The 13,852-nt window shown below is 40.7% G+C and overlaps 1 long non-coding RNA gene across 1 annotated transcript; it reads right to left on the minus strand.

Annotated features, from left to right (window-relative positions):
* On the minus strand, positions 2,225-2,665 carry LOC110436856. Its single transcript, XR_002454725.1, has 3 exons — positions 2,639-2,665; positions 2,407-2,559; positions 2,225-2,303 (listed from the first exon to the last, which is right to left on the minus strand). It is a non-coding gene; the product is annotated as an uncharacterized LOC110436856 (long non-coding RNA).

Below are 13,852 nucleotides of genomic sequence, written 5' to 3' on the forward strand. Positions count from 1 at the left end.
GTAAAGTTGAGAGAAAGAGCACATCGGGCACATGTCAATTATTGGGAAGGTCACTTGTATCTTGGTCATCAAAGAAGCAAAATAGTGTAGCACTTTCAACTGCCGAAGTAGAGTATATTTCAGCTGGTAGTTGTTGTGCTCAATTACTTTGGACTAGTATAGTGCCCGTGCGTTGCTACTGTTTTATTTTAGAGATATAATTAATAAAAACAACTACTTTCAACAAAACAACGATATATTTTTCATAGTTTATACAATTGCGTATGATAATTAATAAAATCCAAAATACACTCATGAATAAGAAGGAACAATAAAGCTATGTCTCATATATTTATACTACAAATAAGTTCCTAATTGCTTAAGTAGATCTCCAAGCTCTTCAGGGATAATGTTTGCACGTTCATTTTGATTACTCTGTAGAATGTCCACCAAACATTTCGTCCTCAGCGAATCTCCACCCTGTGAATGGCAGATAGTAAGTTAACTTATTAATTTGCTATGCATTCGATAAAATTTACATAGAGGATATATAGTTTATATGCTTACAGGGTGGACAAACAATCTTTTTCCGTCCCACTCTTTTAAATAACTGTATACAAGGAAGCCAGACACTTTCCTAGAGAAGAGCAAGTGTTTATTTATGGTAGCTAAATGACATGACTATTTGATGAGAAAGATGTAACATAATATAAGTTATATTTACCAGGAATAATTTTTTGGAGTCCATGTTGGAACTTCAGGATGCCACTTAGAAATATCAATGTTCCATGTAGCATTTGCCAATTTCATGGCATGGTTGAAATGATAGGCAATATCATGTAATGTAGTTAGATATGGACTACATCTATCATTGCCTGTGTACTTTAGTTTAGGAGCAAGCGGGTCCATAATGTAGACTATTTTCTTCCTCATATCTATTATGAATAAAATATAGAGCCTATCTCGATGATATGGCAATAGAACCTGTAAATGAGCACGATATAAGTGCAAAAATAAAGTATTTTAATTTTTTTAAATAATATATGTATATATATTATCTTACAGTGCTGCAGTCTTTAATATAGTAGCACGGGGTCCAACATTCAAACAATCCTGCTAGCTCTTCGTAGTTTATCTCGTCACGACACCGTGTATCTCGTCCAATCTGAGATATATCCTGCTCATTTTTTTTTGCAAAATTAGTATTATTCAATTAATTACACATAACAAGTGAACAGCTATATGAACTTACACAAAACTTGAGATCCATGAAGCACCATTTGTCTTCTACTATAATAAACCTAGCTTCGTTGGATGCTACCGTCCGAACAGCCATATTGAAGCATCCACTATCCATGGGTTTGCTTTTATCTAAAATATCTCTGATTGTCCTGAGATTTATAGAGATCGGATATGGTATGGTGCTCAGGACCCATTCTTTGCTAAGAAAACAAAGACGATGATGAAATAAAGAATTAGTTGATCACATCTTTTGATTATTATTATTATTATTATTATTATTATTATTATTATTATTATTATTATTATTATTATTATTATTATTATTATTATTATTATTATTATTATTATTATTATTATCAATCGACCAATTAAAAATAAAAAATACTTACTCTAACCACTCTTGATTATCAATCGACCATATGTATGTGCTCACCCGATGCAACAATTCCTCTCTGTTCAAGAATATTCTGGTAGATGGTTTAGGCACATCGGTCATAATATCAATAATTTCAACATCACTTGGACTATCTCCGTCACCACTTGGTTGTTTGAGTTCTCGGTGTACATTCCTAATGTTTAATGTAGAATCCCATAATATAGCAGGTAGCTTAAACCTAAAATTATTGATATCATCCTGCAAAGTAGTTATAAGGATTAAGTTTTATAATATTAAAATCCTTGACCACATGCGTAGATGATATATAAGTGTCTACTCAATATGCATCATATATGAACTACCTGAGTTACTTCATCAGAGAGGGAAGATCCCGTCCAATATTCCATGAAGTTTACCATCCACAGACCGCATGATATCCTGTATATTAATAATTAAAAAAAAATTTACTCACTAACATAAGTTTTCTTCTCGACACTAATAGTACAATTTGTAATGCAGATAACCTTACCATTTTTTTGTTGTGTGTCATGAGTTTGGGCTTCCACTTGAACTGATCCGGTGTCCGCCAAAACTCCATCGGGCTCATCTTGATCCGTGTGTGATTTCTTTTGTTTCTTATGAGGTGACTGGGATGGCTGCAACTCACATTCTTCTCCAACGCTGCCAATGTTCACTTCATGTTCTTCTATATATATGGAAACTTGATCTGTAAGCAATTTTATTTTACCGAAACATGAGTTTTCTTGTTGACACTAACAATAGTCTATAATACCGATAACAATACTTACCCTTTGGTTGTGTGACATTTGCTTTGGCTGGCACTTGAATTGGACTAGAAGTATAGTCATTGCCCACCTCAACTCCCTCCAGCTCATATTCTTTTCCAATGTTGTCAACACCCACGGTCACTTCATGTTCTTCTATATCCATTGCAACTTGATCTTTAAGGAATTTACTGAAATATTAGTTATTTTTTGTTGACACCAACAGTAGTTTTGTAACATAGAACACAAAGCTTACCCATTTGTTGTGTGACATCTGCTTTGGAAGGAAAACCTACAACAAACATTCACATTTTAAGTATTGGCCATCAATATATAAAGGAATAGTCCAATTATATCTAATAAATGGCAGAATTAGCCATCACAGACCTTCACTCCCTGTACTTTCTCCATGGCAACTTCTTCTTCTTGTAAAAATATTACTGAAGCATGAGTTTTTGCTTGACACTAACAATGGTTCGTAATATTTATAGCAGTGGTTACCATTGTCTTGTGTGACTTTAGTTTTGGCCGCCCCTTGAAGTGATTCGGTGCCCACCACAACTCCCTCGGGATCAAGTTGAGGCATGCATGACTTATTTTCTTTCTAATGTTGGGTGAGATCAGTTTTAGATGTCACCTTTCCTTCCTCCCCTTCTATTTGCATGGTGACTTCAGTTCTAAAGGCACAAACAGTTGCCATATAAAACTGCATAGAAACTCAGTAAAATGCCAAAAGTAAGTTGAGATGGCAATCAGCTATCTATATTGTCTCCACTCATGTGAATTTAAATGTCACATAAATGGATCTTCTTTTCTTTTGATTATTTCTTCTTCCACGATATGGTATTCACGCTGTTTTCTGTTCCTCTCTTCCCTCTTTATTCTCTCTTCATCTGAGAAATATATTGTGGCATGAGTTCCAAAAAAAAATGCAAACTAATCAGTATCAATCGTCATGCACATACCTGTTTCCTCTATTCCCTCTTTACGTCCGACAGTGTTTGATATGTCGGTAAATGCAGGACGGGTTTCTCGCCGATCACCCATCGCAGACCTGTAGACATGGGTTGCACTTCAAGACAACAGTAATTAACACATAACCATCTGTAGACAATTTGTAGCCAATGGTTTGAAATGGATCTCGGTAATTAACAGATAACCTGTAATATATCAAGAACACATAACCAGTATATACCATAGGTAACCAGTAATATACCATAGGAGAAATATGACAAAAATTATAGGGACTTCAAGGCCAATTTATGATTCAATTTTCATGAACTTCTTGAAGAGATCAGCATTATATTGGTATGAACACAATAGGGGCATTTGGCTTACTGGTTTGCGCCGGTGACAGAAGTTGCAGCGGCCGCGTCTCAGCGTTTGGCGGCGGTGGCCGCGTCTCAGCGTCTGGCACCGGCGGCCGCGTCCTGTGTCGGCGCGCGGAGACCGCGTCCTGGGTCGGCACTTGGAGGCCGCGTGCTAGCGGGGCTGGAGGCCGTGTCTTGGCGGAGGCGGAGGCCGCGTCCTGGCGGCCGCGGAGGCGGCCACGTCCTAGTGGCGGCGTTGGCGGAGGCCGCGTCCTGACGGTGGCTGGAGGCCGTGTCTTGGCGGAGGCGGAGGCCACGGCGGCGGCCACGTCCTAGCGGCGGCGTCGGCGGAGGCCGCGTCCTAGCGGTGGCCGCGTTCTGGCGGCGGCGGCAGCGTCAGCTGCGTCTTGGCGTCGTCGTCTCCGGCTCGGCGCGTGTTGTGGCGGCGGTGGAGGCAACGCCGACGCGTCCGGCGCTCGGGACAGGAATCGAGGCGTGGCTTTTCGGTTACCGGGAACTCTTTCTCGCTCAGAGGGGTGTGCGTTGGCCTGGCTGAGCGTGGAGGGCCTGTGTTTGATCCCAGCGTTTCTGGCCCTTCGATGTGAGTGAGTGAGTGAGAGAAGAGATTAGAGTTAATCTCCTCCCTTAATTTTGAAAGTTAGACATTTGTGTGCAATTTGTTGGGTGTATTTAGTTTGGACCATGACCGTGGGTTGTATTTTTTAGTGTGTCTCTAGGAGAATTCAAAGTGGTGAATTATGTAGTAGTGGAGATGAAGGCTACTTTGAATGATTTTGGAATCAAGTTCAAACAAGTGCCATTGCTATGTGATAATGAGAGTGCAGTGAAGCTCACTAACAGTTCAACATTCAAGAACAAAGCATATAGATGTCCGTCATCATTTCATAAGAGATCATCAACAAAAAGGGGACATTTGTATTGAGAGTGTGGGCACTGAAGATCAACTTGCCGATATATTCACCAAGCCACTTGATGAGAAGAGGTTTTGCAAGCTAAGGAATGAATTGAACATATTGGATTTCTCAAATATGTGTTGATGCACCCCCACTTATATGACATGCCTCTCCTTCGAGCAAAGTAAGGTAAAATTGATTGACATGTCATCCATCCTTTGCTAAGGATTTGCTTAGTGCATCTAGTCATTCCTCACATGTCCTAGGCTCATTCATGAAAATAAAATGAATTTGATGCTTGTATGGTACCACTATTGCTTCTATGTTTGAAATGATCTAGTGGTAGCATATGACATGTTTGTGGGCTTGCAATCCTAGTGTTTGATCTAGAAAATGAGCTATAAGTGTTTAACTCAACATTGTCAAGATAACCCTTGAAATGAGGTGTGAAAAAGCTTGTCATTGGATCAAGCTGAGTTAAATATTTTAGGCAAGTAATCTAGATTGAACCAAATTTGGAAAAATGATCCTCACATAACATGGTTTCACACAACCTATCTAAAATTTGAGCTCACCTTTTGTGGTCATCGATGACAAAGGGGGAGAAGTAATTCACAAAGACAGGTTTTGATAAAAGAAGGGGGTCAAATTATTTTGAAGCACATAAGTAGGGGGAGCAAGCTCATAAACTTGTATGTTGCATTTGGATGTGCATTACATATGCTTGCTTGCATAGCATTTTTTTTAATACATGCTTGTGTGATGTATGCTAGTTGTAAAATTGATTGATGAAATGAAAAACTAGCATGTATAGAATGGTAGTTAGATGTACCTTGCATGTTTTATGTTTTACAAGTGGTACTAGAGCCTTATTTATAATGTTGATCTCACGAGGTATCTAGTGTTTATGTTTGCAAGAGCTATCTAACTAACATGGTGCTAAGGATGGTGTTCAAATGGCAACTCCGATTGGTATCACGCTTCAAAGGTCTATTATTTACACCTTAGCATCATTTGGTAGTCATTGTCTCCTATGTTTCCTATCTAAGCATATGTGAAAGCTTTCAAATCCAAACTCTTAGCACATATGTAGAGGGAGCGAATGCTACCAATTTGGGTTTATGAAACTTGTCCATATCCTTTACACATGGTAAAATGCTTGGACAAGTAACATGAACCTAAAAATATTTTATTGAAAATCTTTGTGAAAAGGTTGTCATCAATTACCAAAAAGGGGGAGATTGAAAGCCCTAGTTTGGTTTTGGATAATTGATGAAACCTATGTGTATGAAAGGATCTAATTGGCCTAGAGGGGGGGGGGTGAATAGGCGTATCTTAAAAACCTGAAACTCAAAAGCTCAAGTTGCGGAAGTTAAATGCCTGCCGGTACTACCGACAGTTTGGGTCGGTACTACCGGTGTAAGACAGCCAGTACTACCGACGCAACTATTGGTACTACCGACGCCCTATGAGAGCTACGAAATCAGAGTACATTGAGTTTTGATTTCAGATCTGAGAGTTACCCCACTCTCCTAGATGTAGTAGAGGATGATGTTGAAGTTCCCTTGGCTCGGTTCTTCTCCAAAACGTAGATCGGCCCTTGTTCACCTATGAAAGGGAGTAGAGAGGAAGAACAAGAAGAACACAAGAACAAGGGTAGTCGATGCTACCTCCACAGCAAGACAAGATATTTTTCCTGAGGTTCGGCAATCCCCACGAAGGAGTTCCTACGTCCCTGTTGTTGAGGTGACCACGAAGGTCCGACCACTTAGGTCTCCTCCCTCAAGCAACCACACAGGTTAGCTCAAGATTTCCGCTAAGAATCAAAGGATTATACAAACACTTCGGGGTGCCCTCACAAATGAATCAACACGGGCAACCACGAAGAACGCCTAGCCGGCTAGGGTTCCAAGAACCCAAGAGTAACAAATGCAAACCAAACCGGCAAGACGAAGAAACCAAGTGCTCAAGTCACAAATCGAAGCTCCCAACTCTCTAATCTCACTTCTCTAGCTCGAATCTCTCAAGGAGTGAAGTCTAGGAGCAAAGAGGGAGAGAGAGTGGGTGAATCAAAGCTTGGAGACTATTTTCTCAGATCTAGAGTTGAAGGAATGGGAGAGCTAACGGGTAGAAATGAGGGAAGAGCTATTTATACATAGTTCCTGAACAACTGTCGGTACTACCGGGGCAACCACCGGTACCACCGGCTACCTCAGATCTAACGGTAAGAAGTCTCTAGGATTTGCGAAAAATAAGCCTACCGGTACCACCGGGCTTTTGTCGGTACTACCGACCATTACCGGTACCACCGGTGGAAGGCTGGTACCACCGGCAGTTCAAATCTCCGCAACCAAAGTCAGCGCAGATTTGGCCTGCCGGTACTACCGGCGTTTCACACCGGTACTACTGGTGCTGGCCGGTACCACCGGCCCGATCCCGGTACTACCGGTAGTTCATTTTCTCGCAAAACTCAAGAGAAGGGCTGGCACTGCTGGTACCACCGGCCCTGAGGGTCGGTACTACTGGCTCACCCTGGTAGAGAAGAAATTTCCTAGTGCTTCGTGCGTGCAAGTGTGTCTCTCAAGCGCAAGAGCTAAGTTGACCTGAGCACTCTTATCCTCATCTTACCAACTCAATTTGCATCCCTCTTGATAGTGCGGCGTTTGCTATAACTCAAGCAAAGAATAAAAACTTTGTAGCCACTTGAGTAGAAACACCGTTCATCCATTGGAAATATAGGGGTGCTATAATTCACCGAATATTTTTGTTCAATTCCATCAATGGACTAACACCTGTAGATTATGCTCGATAAACATGTTAGTCTCTAATTTGGTTGTCATTAATTATCAAACCCCACATCGGGGGCGAATGCACTTACAAACTCCCCCTTTTTGGTAATTGATGACAACCAACTTAGGCTTATAAAAATTGAAAGAATTGAAGCTTTTGAATTCCAAAAATCAAGTTGAGCTCCCCCTTAATGTATGCATTGGATTCGGAATTTCAAATCTTGATTAGAATCAAGATGGCATACATTAAGAACAAGCTCCCCCTAAATTTTGGAATCCGTGGGGTGCCTAAGTGTGTGTGAGATAATAAAGTGTGATGCATATGACAAGATATATCACAAAGAATAAAAAGAAAGAACTTGAATGGTTATGCAAGAAAGAAAAGGACTTAAAGCTTATCATAACCATTCATAAACAACATTGCATCAACACAATCCCAAAACAACTAACACAAGCAGGATATAATAATGAAATAAAAGTGTTTAGCTTACAATCAACCATCACACACACAAAGTTTAAGTTTACCACATGGTTCACCACACGAGATAATCCTGATACCAAGCCTCCTGATACCAAGCCTAATAACATATGAGATAAGCCTAACACTCCCCCTTTGGCATCAAATGCCAAAAAGGGTAGTCTTCATGAAGCTCCAAGGGGCAAAGGCAGTAGGTGAACTACTCAACATTATCATCATCAGCATCAAAGGCACCGGTTCACTGAAAACCCTGCTGCTGCTCAAACTCAGTGTCACACTACACCTCATCATCATGTGCTGCACCGTTGCCACTAGCATTTGTTGCTAGCCCTTTCCCTTTTGCTTGGACTTAGCATATATACGTCTGACATTCCAGTCCAGGTGCTTGCTGTCTTGCTAAACTGCAAAGCCAGTGACTTGCTCAATGATATACATGAGATACCGAGCATAGGGAAGGACTAGTTGGAGGTCTAGGAACCCTCCTCAATGTGAAGCCACAAGAGATCTGTCACACTAAACCTCTTCTTAAGCCCAAAGCAAACATGGATGGTTGGAGTATGATTCTGAACTGAAGTAGCATCACCAACCTTTGTGTCAATAGTAGCACGGAGCAAATTGTTGAGCACATAGAAATAGGACTTTAGACCTTCTGTCTTACCATTTGCCTTAGTCGGATCAAGGCTGCTTCAATGAAATCAGCCCTGCCCACACCATTTGGACAATGACCATATAAGCTAGGAGCATCACAGACATGGTGATCAAACCCAAAAAGGTGGGAGAACTGGTGGTAATCATACTGACAGTGAAGGCCCTCAGTCATCTAGTGAAGTATCTTGTGCTGTACATCAATGTAAACTGTGGTCCAAAACTGACAAATAACCTCTGTGTTCCAGTTATGCTTGAATGTCATAAGTTGCAGTAGGTCAAAAAAACCAGTGAGCAGAAATTCTAAAGGAGGTGAACCATATAGTATACTCAAACCAACTCAAATTTGTCCAGATTTCATGAAGCCATTACATAACTATGGACACATTTGAGCTGTGAAAAATAGATTTTGAAAGATTCACACAATTTTTCACAAGAGTTTTTGCCTATTTGAATACACACATGCACAACTAAGCATAATATCAGGCCTAGATGCACAAAGGTAAAGCAAAGATTCATTCATTGAATGATATACCTTTTGATCAATGGCCTTGTTGTCTCCATCAAGGTCAAGATGTCCGGTTGTTGGCATCAGTGTCTTTATGGGTTTGGCCTTGTCAATGTCAAACTTCTTTAGCATGTCGATGGTGTACTTGATTTGACTTATGAACATGCCATCTTTGAGTTGCTTGATTTGAAATCCAAGAAAGTATGTCAACTCCCCCATCATGGACATCTCTAACCTCTTGGTCATGATCCAACTAAATTGCTCACTGAAGTCCGCATTAGTACTACCAAATATAATGTCATCGACATATATTTGGCATATAAAAATATCATTATTGACTTTGTGAGTAAATAAAGTGGGATCAGTTTTTCCAATCTCAAACCCTTGTTTGAGTAGGAAATCCTTGAGACAATCATACCAAGCTCTAGGGGCTTGTTTAAGCCCATAGAGTGCCTTGTCAAGCTTGTAGATGTGGTCGGAATGATGTGGATCTTCAAAACCCGGCGGTTGCTCCACATACACGGTTTCGGAGAGGGGGCCATTGAGGAATGCACTTTTCACGTCCATTTGAAACAACTTTGATTTGACTGAAACCTTTGGCTACCAACCTTGCCTTGTTCCTTGTGACCATGCCATACTCATCTTCTTTGTTGCGGAAGACCCATTTGGTACCTAACACATTTTGCTTGGGTCTTTCCACCAAGGACTAGACTTTATTATTGGTGAAGTTGTTTAGCTCCTCTTGCATGGCAATCACCCCATCCAGGTCCTTCAAAGCATTCTTCACCCTGTTTGGCAACATCGAGGAGACAAAAGAGTAATATTCACAAAAACCAACTAAACGAGAGTGTGTTGTTACCCCTCATTATGTGTCTCCCAAAATGCTATCAACGGGATGATCTCGTTGGATGGAGTGATGAACTCTTGGGTGAGGCACTGCTGTTCTTGTTTGAATTGGACCATCATCTTCATCTTCATAGTCTTGGTTGATTGGAGAATCAAGATCTTGATTGTCTCGATCACCACCTTGGTTGGGTCTTGAGCTTGTGGTGAATCTTGATTAGCTTGTTCCCTTAAGTCATGACCCCTTCTTGAAGTGGAAGTATCATCATGGGAATTGTTTGACTCATGATGCAAATTTGGATCATGAGGAATTTGCATATGTGCATCATCATCTTCTTCTTCAATGGGTTTCACTTCACCGGTAGCAAGCTTTTTTTATCACTTGATGAGATGGTTCTTCTTCACCTAAAATTTCAGCACTGACTTGCTCCTTTTGAGAGCCGTCGCTTTCATCAAAAGTCACATCTACCGCTATTTCAATTTGACCGGTGGTCTCATTGAAGACAGGGTAGCCATGTTCGTTAGTACCATAACCAAGTAAGAAACCTCCATCAACCTTTGGTGAAAACTTAGAGCTTTTAGATTTCTTATTAAGTATGAAACACTTGCATCCAAAAACTCTAAAGTAATCCACCTTAGGCTTTTTACCGGTTAGAAGTTCGTAGGCGGTTTTCTTCCTCAACTTGTGGAGGTATAAGCGGTTGATAGCATGACATGCCGTGTTAACGGCTTCCGCCCAATAGTCTTTTTCGGAGATCTTGTGTTCATCCAACATTACTCTTGCGGCTTCAATGAGTGTTCGATTTTTCCTTTCCACCACACCGTTTTGTTGTGGTGTATATGCAACTGAAAACTCATGCTTGATGCCTTCTTCATCAAGGAAAGCTTCAATGTTGGTGTTTCTAAACTCTATCCCGTTGTCACTTCTCACTTTCTTGATCTTCACTTCAAACTTATTTTGAGCTCTACTTGCAACCTTCTTGAAGATCCCCTGGGTTTCACCTTTATATCTCAAAAGGAACACCCAAGTGAAGCGAGAAAAATCATCAACAATTACAAAACCATATTTGTTACCTCCAATACTTATATAAGCATTGGGTCCGAATAAGTCCATGTGAAGTAACTCAAGTGGTCTTTGATGTAGTCATGATGTTCTTAGTGGGATGCTTGTCTCCAACTTGCTTTCCCGCTGGACATGCACTGCAAATTCTATCTCTCTCAAAAGAAACATTTGTTAGTCCTAGGATGTATCCACCTCTTTGAAGATCGGCCAAGTTCCTCATCCCAACATGAGCTAGACGGCGATGCCATAACCAGCCCGTGCTAGATTTTGCCACTAAGCAAGTCTTGGACCCCACTCTACTAGATGAGAAATCAACTAGATAGAGCTTGCCCTTAAGTTGACTTGTAAAAGCAATAGAGGCATCCGACCTTCTAGAGACTTCTACACCCTTATCCGTAAAGAGACAATTGTAACCCTTCTCACAAAGTTGTGAGATGGACAACAAATTGTATCCCAACGAATTCACAAGTAATACATTTGAAATTGAATTATCATTTGAGATAGCAATTTTACCCAAACCAAGGATATCTCCTTTACTATTGTCACCAAAGACAATCCTTTCACATGCAACTTGATTTGGTTGAAAGGAGGTGAACATGTTCTTCTCTCCGGTCATATGATTGGTGCATCCATTATCAAGCACCCATTTTGGTCCACCGGAGGAGTATTCCTACAACACAAGATTAAGCTTTTGTTTTAGGTCCCGAGATGGGACCTAGGGGGTTAGAAATATAAGACTTGGGCACCCAAACACTCCTTAAGATTTGTCTCTTCTTAAGGGCACCCACATACTTCACAATAATCTTGCCATCCTTGTCCCAACAACACATGTAATCACAAATGTGATTGTGTGAAATAGGCACTTGTTGCTTGGGCACCTCCACTTGCTTCTTCTTGATGTTCTTGTTGTTTGCAAGTCGACTTGTAGGAGTAGCAACATTGTTCACCTTGTCAATAAGGTTAACAAGAGGCACACTCTTGTTGAACTTCACACAAGCCACCCCATTTATCATGTTTCTTCCATTGGCCTTACCATTATACCTATTGTAACCGAGGCCATCCTTGATTATGGGGTGCCTTGATGCCTTGAACACATTTGTCGGTTGCTTCTCCTTGCACTTGCAACCAATCTTGACAATTGTGTTTAATCTTTGGATCTCCTTGTCCTTATTTGCTAGCTTAACAAGGTTAGTAACACAAGCATTTATATCAACATTTAAGCATCTTTCATAGCTTTTACTTGTTGAAGCTTTGGAATCCTTGGAAATGGTAGAGGTGCAAGTCCAAAGCTTGTCATAGTTTAGCTCAAGCTCATGATATTTAGTTGTCAAGCTTGTAAGGCTTTCTTGAGCCAAACTATGATCATTCTTTAGGCTAGCCAAAGAGTCATTAAGTAAAGAATGTCCCTTAGACAAACACTCATTAGCATCTTTGGCTAAAGACAATTCTACACTCAACTTATCAGCCCTCTCCTTTTCCTTGGAGAGACATGCTTCAAGTCCTTAGTTCTTCTCCCTTTCCTCTAAGAGCAATTCCCCTTGCGACTCAATGCATGACTCAAGCTTATCTTTAGCATATATGAGCTTTAGGATTTTAGTGGCAACAGCTTTACCATATTTCTTAATGAGATTTGATGCATAGTTTTCATCATCTTCATCATCACTATCATATTCACTAGTGGTGTGAGTGGAAGAGTCAAATGGTACCTTATCTCCTCTTACCATAAGGCATGTAGGAGTGTCATGGTCGTCGTCGGAGAGGTTGGCGAAGAGTCTAGGTGATGAAGAAGTGCGGGTAAAGAGAGAGGTCGATGAAGCATTGTTGGTGAAGATGTTTGTTGAGGAAGATGCCTCTTGTATAGCGAGGGCAGCCATACTCTTCTTCTTATCGTCATTGTCATCATCACTGTCACTGTCGGATTGCCATTCTTGGCCTAGATGTGCTTCACCTCTCTTCTTGTCCTTATACTTCTTGTCACCTTGCTCATTGTATCTTGACTTCTTCTCTTTGTTAGGACAATCGGCCGCAAGATGGCCGGTGTCACCACACTCATAGCAAAACCTCTTCTTGTATGACTTGTTTCCTCCATATCTCCTCATATTATCTTTCTTCATTCTCAAGTAATTCTTGTAGTTTTCCACTAGCATAGCTTGCTCTTTATCAAGATCACCATTATCATTATGCTTATGCTCGCAACACCCTTTGTTGCAATGACTTGATTCACTTCCATGTGATGTTGTGAGTGCAATGCTCTTTCTTTGATTCATTGCTTCCTTAGCTTCATCATCCAAGACTTCATGGTGCATTAACTTTGCAAGCATCTCTTGATGTGTGATAGTATGGTAGTTGTCTTTCTCCATAATAATGGAAGAAAGCATGTTGTTCTTTTGTCTATACACTCTACATATCTTTCTTGCTGCAGAGTTGTTATCCCATGTTGTTGCTCCAAGTGCTCTAATTTGGTTGATCAAGGACATGAATCTATCAAACATGGCCTTTGTTGTTTCTCCCTCAATCATGCAAAAATTTTCAATCTTACTTTGTAAGAGTTCAATGTTTCCAACTCTTACACTTTTATCTCCTTCAAATGACACCTTCAAAGTGTCCCAGATTTGCTTTGCATTCACCATACCATTTACTTTGTTGTTGTCCTCCGGAGTGAGGCATTGCAAGATCAAGGCGGCTGCCATTGCATTTAGGTGAAAGTCTCTCTCATCTTCAAGTGTCCACTCATTTGGATCTTGTGGAGGATTTACTCCAATGTCCACCACTTCCCAACATCTTGCGGCTATGAGATGTAGCTTCATCCTATGAGCCCAATCGGTGTACCTTACACCATCAAATGTAGGTGGTTTTCCAAGATTGATCATCGGCAAGGTTGGATTCTTGCTTGAATCACCATAGTCAAAGCTAGCTTTGT

Source organism: Sorghum bicolor, chromosome 7 (genome assembly GCF_000003195.3).
Source record: "Sorghum bicolor cultivar BTx623 chromosome 7, Sorghum_bicolor_NCBIv3, whole genome shotgun sequence".
In the NCBI taxonomy this organism is placed as follows: Eukaryota; Viridiplantae; Streptophyta; class Magnoliopsida; order Poales; family Poaceae; genus Sorghum; species Sorghum bicolor.